Raw genomic sequence first — 12,440 nt, forward strand, 5'->3', positions numbered from 1 at the left:
CCACAGTCATCAAGACAGTATGGTACTGGCACAAAGATAGAAATATAGATCAATGGAACAAAATAGAAAGCCCAGAGATAAATACACGCACCTATGGACACCTTATCTTCGACAAAGGAGGCAAGAATATACAATGGAGAAAAGACAATCTCTTTAACAAGTGGTGCTGGGAAAACTGGTCAACCACTTGTAAAAGAATGAAACTAGAACACTTTCTAATACCATACACAAAAATAAACTCAAAATGGATTAAAGATCTAAATGTAAGACCAGGAACTATAAAACTCCTAGAGGAAAACATAGGCAAAACACTCTCCGACATAAATCACAGCAGGATCCTCCATGACCCACCTCCCAGAATATTGGAAATAAAAGCAAAAATAAACAAATGGGATCTAATTAAAATTAAAAGCTTCTGCACAACAAAGGAAACTATAAGCAAGGTGAAAAGACAGCCTTCAGAATGGGAGAAAATAATAGCAAATGAAGCAACAGACAAACAATTAATCTCAAAAATATACAAGCAACTTCTGCAGCTGAATTCCAGAAAAATAAACAACCCAATCAAAAAATGGGCCAAAGAACTAAACAGACATTTCTCCAAAGAAGACATACAGATGGCTAACAAACACATGAAAAGATGCTCAACATCACTCATTATTAGAGAAATGCAAATCAAAACCACAATGAGGTACCATTTCACATCAGTCAGAATGGCTGCTATCCAAAAGTCTACAAGCAATAAATGCTGGAGAGGGTGTGGAGAAAAGGGAACCCTCTTACACTGTTGGTGGGAATGCAAACTAGTACAGCCACTATGGAGAACAGTGTGGAGATTCCTTAGAAAACTGGGAATAGAACTGCCATATGACCCAGCAATCCCACTGCTGGGCATACACACCGAGGAAACCAGAATTGAAAGAGATGCGTGTAACCCAATGTTCATCGCAACACTGTTTACAATAGCCAGGACATGGAAGCAACCTAGATGCCCATCAGCAGACGAATGGATAAGGAAGCTGTGGTACATATACACAATGGAATATTACTCAGCCATTAAAAAGAATACATTTGAATCAGTTCTATTGAGATGGATGAAACTGGAGCCCATTATACAGAGTGAAGTAAGCCAGAAAGAAAAACACCAATACAGTATACTAATGCATATATATATGGAATTTGAAAGATGATAACGATAACCCTATATGCAAGACAGAATAAGAGACACAGATGCATAGAACAGTCTTATGGACTCTGAGGGAGAAGGTGAGGGTGGGACGCTCTGAGAGAATAGCATTGAAACATGTATATTACCATATGTGAAACAGAACACCATTCCAGGTTCAATGCATGAGACAAACGCTCAGGGCTGGGGCAATGGGATGACCGAGAGGGATGGGATGGGGAGGGAAGTGGGAGGGGGGTTCTGGATGGGGAACACATGTAAACCCATGGCTGATTCATGTCAATGTATGGCAAAAACCACTACAATATTGTAAAGTAATTAGCCCCCAATTAAAATAAATAAATTTATTAAAAGATAAAAATAAAATTGATCAGGTATTCATTAGGAAAAAAAAAAAAGAAACTCCAATACTTTGGCCACCTGATCCGAAGAAGTGACTAATTTGAAATGACCCTGATGTTGGGAAAGATTGAAGGCAGAAGGAGAAAGGGACGACAGAGGATGGGATGTTTGTTTGGCATCACCAACTCAATGGACATGAGTTTGAGTAAACTCTGGGAGTTGGCAATTGACAGGGAGGCCTGGCGTGCTGAAGTCCATGGGGTCCCAAAGAGTAGGACACGGCTGAGCTACTGAACTGAACTGACTGAACTCTTGAGAAATTTTCAGGTTCTATTTTATAACACTTTTGCATCTCATACCCTTCAAACACATTATACAAATATACGTACGTGAGAATATTTCTTAAAATGAAAATACCAGGTTATTAATGGTGTTTAATATGATGAATAAAATTTTCTTTGAGTGTCGAATTAAATTTTATTTTAAATTATTTAGCAAACCTTAGGAGAAGGCAATGGCACCCCACTCCAGTACTCTTGCCTGGAAAATCCCATGGACGGAGGAGCCTAGTAGGCTGCAGTCTATGGGGTCGCTGGGAGTCGGACACGACTGAGCGACTTCACTTTCACTTTTCACTTTCATGCATTGGAGAAGGAAATGGCAACCCACTCCGGTATTCTTGCCTGGAGAATCCCAGAGACGGGTGAGCCCGGTGGGCTGCCGTCTATGGGGTCGCACAGAGTTGGACACGACTGAAGCGACTTAGCAGCAGCAGCAGCAGCAAACCTTATAATGTTCATTTAGCTTTGCCTTCTTTTAAGGTGTTAGGAAGCTAAGAATTAGTGTAAGACTACTTTTGATGCTTCCTTCAGAGTAACTAAAAGCTTCACTTCAGAGTCAGATAAAAAATGACACTTCTATTGAAAAATATCTTTTACAAATTTCCACGAATCTCTTTTTATGGCTAATGTTTATCAAAGTCATGGTTACTGCTCATAGAAATTATAAAGTTCTCATGTCTGAATTAGTATTTTCAAAATTAATAAATGTACAGTAACATCTTGGTTATGTATACTCCAAAGCATCATCATTCAAATACTATTAATATAGAACTGGTAATGGGTAGGACATGGTATGTGAATTTGTATTAAGCAATGATATGCTTTGAAGTAGTTTTCTCTTTCCAAAAAAATTTAAAGGTGTTCTACAAGAAGCACACTTTTTTGAGAGGAAAATAGTGAATAAGTAAAATAACTTCTATATTCAAAAGATTTTATTTAGTCAATTATAAATTTGTGAGAACAGTGTGGGCTGAAATAAAGGTAAGATTTGCTATAATAAGGAGAGGTTTCACTAAATAAATAAAAAATATTAACATGTTTTAAAGAAATATATATAAGGGGAACATATATGATGGAAAAAAGTTTTTACCTTGTGTGAAAATCTTAAGTGCACATTACTGATATATTTAACTCATTGAAGTCAGACCACATGAAGATCTCTGTTTAATAATACAAGTTTTGTGAGTATATGAAAGAATAAACTGTTTTCTATTAAAAGTAAACTCTGTGCTTATACTAATCACTCAATTACATGAGGTTTTTCTGTTTCAATTACCTATGAGGTTTATTATAAGACATTAAATGGGGATAGTCCTTGTTTTAAAAAAAAAAAGTCCAGCTATGCTAAAACCTGTTTTCCAAAGCAGTTAAGAGGTAAATAAACACTAAAGAGTTTCCCCTGCAATAGCATCTACTGCTACTGGGGGTGGAAGGGAAGGGTGGAGAAATAGTTTTAGGATTTTAATCCCAATTATTACATCCAAGAATTAGAAATTATGATGTTGTACAGATAAACAATTATTTATTGAGCTTCTTGAGGCATCTGGGCATAAGAATGATCCCAAACCTTAGAATTTAGTACTTGAACAGAAATACATTTTACTGTAAAGTACAATACTACAAACTCACTTATTAAAGTATCAGATACTTTATAAGTTTACATTTCTAAAAAGTTATTAATTTATTCACAATTTATTTTCAATTATTGGCTTTGCTTCCCCAAAAGATCATTATTAGAGGGGTTTATCTAACTTCAAAGTCGTCTTTCTGCAGCGGCACTACATCAAACGCTATTAGAAGTTGTTTACTTTGTTTGTTTTGTTTTGTTTAAGGATAAAAAAGATTCCTGGGTTACAAATTTAAGATCTAATGTAATGATCTAACAGCATGCAAGTTTCCAAAGAAAATGTTCACACACCCTTAATGAAAATGGCACTAATGAACTCAATATATATTGTATATATTAATTCTTAGACTACAACTCTTAATCCAGTTGTTAAAGAGTTTACATATCCCACAGTAGGTTAGCCTTCTGTATAAGAGCTGGTTAAAGAATACTCACTCCCATTGAAAATATGTCCTAAACTCTTGCTTGAATGGAAACTCTTGCCATGGAAACAGACAGTGAAAGGAATATTAAAGCCGTTTTATGGTATCTAGTTGCTCCATTAACTCAACTGTACGTGATTGTTTTTGAGACTCTCCTCCAAGTTCAAACATGTCAGGCTTGTTCTTCAAGACTTTCAAGCTGGGACTTATATTAAAAAACAGTGCCAAGCAAGAAGTTTAAGTAAATACAAAACCATCACAGAAACAACTACAGGAATTCAACTTGATTATATAAATTCCTCAACACATCAAGTAGTGAAACCAAACATTTTCATTGGATTTAGTTTATCTTGTTAAGATTTCTTCTTTGACCTATAGATTAATTGACAGAATATATATTAATTTTCAAATATATGGATTTGTTCTAAATATTTTTTATAATTATATTTACTTTTAATTGATTGATGATTGCTTTATAAATACTGTTCATTTTTTTTGATTTCTAGATTAATTGCACTTTGGACAGAGAACATAATCCTACCTTCTGAAATGTGTTGAAAATTTACTTTAGAGCCTAAAATATAGTCATTCTCCATTAAGAAATTAATCCAATGGTATAGTATTTTATGATGCCAAAATTGTTGAGTCTTTAAATCTTACTGATTTCCAACTTGGCCTATACCATCAATTATATAGAAAGATGTGCTATATAATTGCTTAATATGATATGGACTACTAGTTTCTTCCTGTAGTTCTTAAAAAGTTACTTCTATTTTGATAATATATAATTAAGTGGATGCAAGTTCAAAAGTTACTAAAATTCTCCCTCATTCCATTCTGTTGTTGTTGTTTAGTTGCTAAGGCATATCCAACTCTGCAACCTCATGCAATGAGCACCCCAAGCTTCCCTGTCCTTCACTAACTTCCAGAGTTTACTCTGATTTATGTCCATTGAATTGGTGATGCTACCTAATGATCTCATCCTCTGCCGCCCCCTTCTCCTCTCGCCCTCAATCTTTCCCAGCATCAGGGTCTTTTCCAATGAGTTGGCTCTTCGTATTAGGTGGTCAAAGCATTGGAACTTCAGCATTCTCCTTCTAATCAATGTTCAGGGTTGATTTCCTTTAGGATTGACTGGTTTGATCTCCTTGCTATCCAAGAGACTTTCAACAGTCTTCTCCAGCACCACACTTCAAAAGCATCAATTCTTTGGCGCTCAGCTTTCTTTATGGTCTAACTCTCACATTCATATATGACTACTGGTAAAACCACAGCTTTGACTATATGGACCTTTGTCTATAGCAAAGTGATGCCTCCATTTTTTAATATACTGTCTAGGTTTATTATAGGTTTCCTTCCAAGGAACAAACATATTTTAATATCCTGGCTGTAGTCACCATCCGCAGTGATTTTGAAGCCTAAGAGAAGAAAATCTGTCACTGCTTCCTCTTTTGCCCTTCATACTTGCCATGAAGTGATGGGACTGGATGCATTTTACCCCTCAGTATTTCATACATTCCATTCTACCCCTCAGTATTTCTTGTAAATTGGTAGTTATTACAACTAGTGGTTTGACTAGATCTTATTTTAATTCTTTGGCAAGTATACTTATGATAGTCCTATTTACTTGCTATTATAATATATCAGGAATCACAAAGGCTTCAGATAGCTCCATGGTAAAGAATCTGCCTCTAATGCAGGAGAGGTAGGAGAAGCGGGTTTGATCCTTGGGTCGGAAAGATTCCCTGGAGGAAGAAGTTGGCAACCCACTCCAGTATTATTGTCTGGAAAATCTTGGGTTTAAACAAGTGCCATGTTTGCACTTGCATGAACCTGCAAGTTAGAGGCTCCTTAAAATTTGCACCCTAGTTGCCACTCTTGCCTCACCATAGACCTTGCCCCACAGTGCATGCTGTTGTAGGTCTTTTCTTTTTTCTTTTTGTTTCTCATTATGATGGGGTGAAATTTACCCAATATTGGGAACTGAGAAGGTTCTGTATGAATCTGCTCAAATACTTTAAATATGTTCTTCATGCAGTAAAGGTGAGCTAATCAATGCTTTTATCATCAGCAATGTACCTTAAAGTGATCCTGCCAATATACATTAATAACACTCAATTTATCATTTATTGTTAATTCCTAAGCCTTTATAGAGCTTTCAGCAACTAAGCCAAACTTATGAGTCATTATCATTAAGGTGTTCAAATAATTTATTTACCTTATTCAGGTTCTTTTTCTATATGGTGGCATTTTTTTTTTTTTTTTTTTAATTCTCAGCTGGAAAACTGTGACAGGCACCTACTCAGTTACTCTAGAATATACTGATATAAAAGAGCAACCTTTAAAAAAATCACACTCAATTGCTCTACAAAATTTGTTTCAAAATGGAAGCATCCTAGTCATGGTTTATTTCTACAAGCAAAATGTAACATTTTACCTCTTCCACTAAATACAGTCAGAAAAAATCAAAAGGCAAATTCTTAGAGATGATTTCAGTGTTGTGGTTCCTGGTTTAGACTGCAGAGGTCTTTTAAGTGGGCTACTGCTAGTATAAATTTGTTTGTCAGATTTGCCCCATTTGTGTACCAGGGCTGAGATTAGAGTTGAAGCTAGGCCGTGCCTAGGGCCGGCTTCCCAGGTGGCTAGGTGGTAAAGAATCCACCTGCCAATGCAAGAAACAAGGGTTTGATCCCTGGGTCGGGAAGATCCCCTGGAGGAGGAAATGGCAACTAACTCCAGTATTCTTCCCTGGGAAATCCCATGGACAGAGGAGCCTGGCGGGCTACGTCATGGCGTCACAAAGAGTCAGACACAACTGGGCACGGAGTGCCTAGGGCACAAGATTTAAGGAGGCATTCATTTTTAAGGTGGTGCAGCTGCACAGTCTTCATTTCCACCCACATGAGAAATGAGTTCTTGTATTTAGTGTCCTAGGAGCCTCTCTTGCCGTGTTCTAGTCAAGGCTCTGCAGTGCACCTATCCAAATATATTTTAGAATTGACATTGTAGGTGTCAAAAAAATAGTTTCTCAACAACTTTGCCAATAAGGCTATGCTCTGAAAACTACCATACCTTTTCAGACTACCTTGCGTAAATGTAGCAAATTGATTCTGAAGGAACTACTACTCAACTTTTGATAGCCTGGGTTTTTTGTGTGGTTTTTGTTTTTGTATCCTACTGTACTGTTTCTAGACTTCTTTATGCTCAGTGGCAAAATATTCTGATGATTTTCCTTTAAAGTTTACATTGCTTGATTTTCTTTCTTTTTTTTTTTTAAAGGGGATTACAACAGGTTTATCTTTTAATTCCATTTTGCTTGAATAAGAACAAAATAAAAATAAATGTAAAGAGGTATGGGTGGATCAGTCATGGGGCTCTTGTAAGTCTTCACTCTTTGTCTTTTGCTTGGATAGCTCTTTGATGGCATTCATCTCTGCAGGAGTGAACTTGGGCATTAGCACCACCGCATCGTAATCGAATTCTTCATCAAGCGAGAAGGGCTGAACTTCATTTCCAACGATCTCTTCCCTTTGTTTGTCTGCTCCTTTTACGGTGGGCCCGGGCCTTGTTCCAGGGGTGAGAGGCTAGACGGCCACAGAAGGAATGTAAGAGGAAACGCTCAAGCTCACTTCCTGCTCCACTTGTCCTGGAAGCAGCAGAATGTCCTTGCTCAGTTGGGGATTAATCTCTTCATCCAGGTCTAAATCTTCTTTATCAAGGAAACTGTCTACCTTCACCTCCCCTGCTCGATTCAGATCACCTTAAAAGGAACTGCCAACTTTTTGGCCATCATCTATCTTTATCTGCTCCTCTTCTGAACATTGTGATGAAGTATGAAGAAAGATGGTTTTATTGCTAAGATGGTGGTCATTTGGTTCATTTCTCTGAGTAAATTTTATTGAAGTAAAATTGTTTTCTGAAGAATTAGTTCCAAAGGCTCCTCTTTCAGTCACATCATCTTTTGAAAGATGAGTGAACGTTCTCAGAAATTCTTTGTATGTTTGCTCATGACAATTAACAAACTTATCCAAGACTTCTTCAATTAGCCGATCTTCATCCATCGTCTCCAATTTTGGTGTCTGGGCAGGCATTCCTATTCATAAGGCCACTTCATCTCCCATTCCCTAGTTTTCTGTCTTGGTTCCCATCTAGTCACTTCGCATTTTTGGCATCTTTATTCAGCGAGACTCGTCTCCTAGAGTCTGCTTGATTTTCAAATGTCATTTTGAATGCCTGTTTTCAGTGGTCATCATTCATGTTTTCTCACAGAAGAGACACCAAGGTTTGGGTTCATTTGCATCTCCACTATAAAACTCATATTTTATCTATGGCACAGCCTGCTAACTGTTCCCTAATACCCATTTTACTTATCTTCCTTAGTAATAGAACCCTTGAGTTTTAGCTGGGTAATGCAATTGACCAGAATAAAGATTCATTTTTCTGTCTCCTTTGCTAGAGGTAGGTGTGGCTATTTTCCCCCTTTCTTCTTGTTGACTGGAATGGGGCATATCAACGATGGTTCAAGCAGCCATCTTGGGCTACCAGCTAGAAATCTATACTGAGGATGGTGGATCATCAGCACAATAGGAGACTGGGTCCCTGATGGCTTTAAGGCTACCGTATCAGCTCTAGACCATCAACATTGGTAAAAAGAGAAATACATGTTTCTTTTATTTAAACTGTCATCAAGGCTTTCTATTGCCGGCAGATAATCCTAATTCCAATTGAAACTGCATTAACTGGAGATTTTTATGTTTAGTAAATAACAGTTCTGTGAGGATCCTCATTCATATTAAGAAAAAGTAGTTGCTGTAGTCATTTTGTTAACAAATGTCATTTGTTCTTAACCTTTAGCTAAAGTCAGCTACACTGAAAGAAGAGTAGCCATGTATTGAGAGAGAGGAAATTCCAGAACATAAACTATTTTGCAGGGAGATTAAATTATCATTAAAAAAGTAAAGGGAAAATTGAAGGCATTCCAAAGAGACAAGCAATACAGTTTATGTTTATAACTCAGTCCCAGTTGTATCTTTTGCCTTTGGTTCTGCAAAAATTTCCTTGTGTTTTCCAAACAAGTTTTTTTCTTAAGGAAAAAAAATTAACAAAATGGTTTGCTTCTATTAGTCATAACCAAAAGAATACTAACCAATGGACCAGGTGATACATAAAGCAGGGCCTCATCTATTCTGTATTATTGAGGAACAAGGTATTCTGGTAAGTAAGGTATTCCAGTAAATAAAAACTTTACCAGTAACTTAAGCTTATCCCCACTGTACCCTCTGCAAGCTATCACTGAATGCAGGTTGGCATTTTATTTTACAAAATAACTACGCATTTATCATTGTATTCAATTAAATTTTGATCTTCTTTCCTTTTAATGATTTTCCTTCGAAGTTATGAGGTACTTTCAACTTACATATGAGGAAATTAATAGTTTGGTCATGTGCTTATTGCTTTTCAGCACCATTCTGCAGTTTTGCACAGACAGAAATGGAGGTAAAGGACTTTATATAAGGGGGCCTTTATGTATAAAAACTGTAAAGCATGTTTGTTTTGTGGTTTGAATTTGCTGCTAGGATCAATCAAAGAGACTTCTGTATGTAACTCTGACTTCGGTATAACCTGGGCTTCTTACAGTTTCTGCAAACTGTAAGTACTCAAAAACATACAAGTATAAAACTTGGGTCTCTATAAGAGCATTCGAGAAAGAGGTAATAATATGAGTGAAGGCTTGAGTCACTTAGCTGAGCCTTTAAATATAAATAACTTTTCCACTTTCAGAGATGGAGTAAGTGGACAGAGTTCATTGCTAATCACTGGAGTTCGACTAATCAGGCTCTTTGAGGGAGCCCTTCTCCAGATGATCAGGCTTATTTCATCATCCACTGTGCAGGGGCGGGTAGGGGGGAGCTTCTCCACTTTATCATAAGTGCAAGTTGAATTTTTAAAAATTCTTTGTCATTGACAATTAGCTATTTATATTGTGATTTTTACAGAATTAGGTATATAGTGCTTAGTAAAATACCTTTGTGATGTATTTGGCAACAAGGTCATTTATGTACCTAAGCTCTTATTATCTGACTTGCATTTTATACTAAGTTGCATGAATCATATCTAGGAGCTCAGAGTTATATACTTATTAACTTAAATTCACAGTCAGTAAATGGTGATCAGCCACCATTGAGCCTAATTTATCATTTTATCTTATTGGATGCTTGTGTTTTAAATGTCAGGTTACTTCCCTAAACATTGGTCTTTCTTACCAAGTTGGCTTAAAAAGTGTCATAGTTTTCTCATTTTACAAATGCATAAATCAATGGTCTGGAGTGAAGAGTTTATGTAGATTTATGACACTGGGGGATTCTTAACTGCCTTTAGGGGGGTAGTTTGAATTTTATTTACAATATAAGTATATGCTGATTATCTATTTAAATTTTGGTCTTGGCTTTTTTTCATAAATTTTCTTAAAAATAAGTAGTTTCAGGTTACACATGGAGGAAAGTAATCATCTGGCTGAGCACTCATTCTATGACAGTGATTAGCCTCTGCAGTCAATTGCTACTGAGTGAGTGTAGCATTTTATTATCCAAAACAAAATATAAATATTTGGTATAAATATTCTTTTATTATTCAACTAAATTTTGAGGCTGTTTTTTTTAATTTTATTATTATTATTTTTTTTATTAGTTTATTTTCTAGTTTTTAATTTTAAAATATTGTATTTGTTTTGCCATACATTGACATGAATCCACCATGGCTGTACATGTTTTCCCCTTCCAGAACCCCCCTTCCACCTCCCTCCCCATCCCATCCCTCTGAGTCATCCTGATGCACCAGCCCCAAGCACCCTGCATCATGCATTGAACCTGGACTGGCGATTTGTTTCACATATGATAATTTACATGCTTCCATGCCATTCTTCCATATCATCCAGCCCTCGCCCTCTCCCATAGAGTCCATAATACTGTTCTATTTATCTGTGTCTCTTTTGATGTCTCACATACAGGGTTATCTTTACCGATTGACTAAATACCGTAATGAGTCTGTTTTCTTTTCCCAAAAGCTTTATTCAAACTATTGCTTCCTTTTCAATTTAAAAATAGAGTAAATAATTGGCCAAGAAGCATATTGTTTTAAGCATCAAAACACTAATTTTAGTATAAATATTTTGATATAAAACACACTGTCCTGCTTTCCTAAACAGAACATTGTATATGAAGCATAATAAGACTCTTTCATGTTGACTCAAGATTGTCAAAATGGTCATTATTTTACTAAGTTTTAATACTGCAAACAAAGTCTTCAGGAACTACTTAGATACACACACACATACATGCACACACACACACAAACAAGTCTATTCCTGTAATAAGCCCCATGCCACTGCTCTTTTTCATCTATCATTTATCATTTTTGATTATCATCAATATGCCATTGAGTCTAATCTTCTTCCTTATCTCACACATAACTGTGCAGTCAGTAGTTTCCAATTTCTTTCTTAATTTTTTTTTATTTGCCAATGGTTCAGTTTTTTTTTCCCAAATGAGATCTTTCATAAATATACAAAATAAAAAGATTTGTGCTATGGAAGTGCAACAGAAGATCAAGTTTTCTATTCTTAAGCCTCTATACCTGGTTTCCAGTGCACAACACTGAGGTGTCTGATGGAACCCCAGGCCACCACCAAGCTAATACTGCTGGTCAAACCTGACAGTAACTTTCTCTATTTTGAGGGATGAATTTTGGGGGGAAATGTCATCTGGTATCTTGTACAAAAGGCAACAATAAAAAAGATCCATGATCTCATTATTCAATAGCCTCTGAGTATAACAAACAAAAAGAGAAGAAAAATATTTTATAAAATTCAAATATTTAAACAACATAGAAAGGGAAAAAAGGAAAAGAAATGCTTCCTTTAACCTTGTGCATTCCCACCATCCCCTCAAGATCTTTCTCCTCAAAGTTACTTGTGAGTCCTTCCATAAGGTATAGGAGCATGCATGTGTGTCTACATGTGTATATGTGTGTGAATAAAGCCTTTTAAATAAAGCTTTATACATACAAAAGTTATCATACTATACAGTTATGTACTTTGTTTTTTCTCATTTAATAATAATATCAGCAATCTTTTTTAAAATTAATCTTTCATAGTTGTGTTTCACACAGTTGAGTTATCCAAACTAACTTCCAGATCAGCAGAAGGTTACTGTGAATACAACTGATTATGTGTCTGAACATGATGAGGCATTTTCCAAGAGAAGCATGGTGGTAAAATGCTCAGTTTTCCCCATAAAGATCATTTATTCCACAATATGTCTATAACAGAACACTACCCTCAAAATAACATAAAAAATAGCTATGTTATACTTCACTACAATAGAACTCAATCACCGTAACAATATTTCTATGGAAAAATGTATTTAAGGGTTCTAACTTGGAACTTGGAAATACCTCTCTAGAGATAGAAAGGCACAATGGGAAACGTGGGTTTTAGACTCAAAAAACCTGAATTTTAATCCTGG

General features: G+C 36.1%; 1 protein-coding gene and 1 pseudogene across 51 annotated transcripts in view; both read right to left on the reverse strand.

Moving 5' to 3' along the window:
- The window catches only part of EHBP1 (EH domain binding protein 1), a 392,290-nt gene that overhangs the window by 160,138 nt on the left and 219,712 nt on the right, over positions 1–12,440 (reverse strand). The gene's annotated exons all lie outside the window — the stretch shown is intronic.
- Positions 7,173–8,009, reverse strand: LOC145544450 (intraflagellar transport-associated protein pseudogene; annotated as a pseudogene). Its single transcript, XR_014081430.1, has one exon. The product of XR_014081430.1 is annotated as an intraflagellar transport-associated protein pseudogene (transcript).

Source organism: Giraffa tippelskirchi, chromosome 4 (assembly GCF_054371585.1).
Source record: "Giraffa tippelskirchi isolate mGirTip1 chromosome 4, T2T-mGirTip1v1.2.pri, whole genome shotgun sequence".
NCBI lineage: Eukaryota > Metazoa > Chordata > Mammalia > Artiodactyla > Giraffidae > Giraffa > Giraffa tippelskirchi.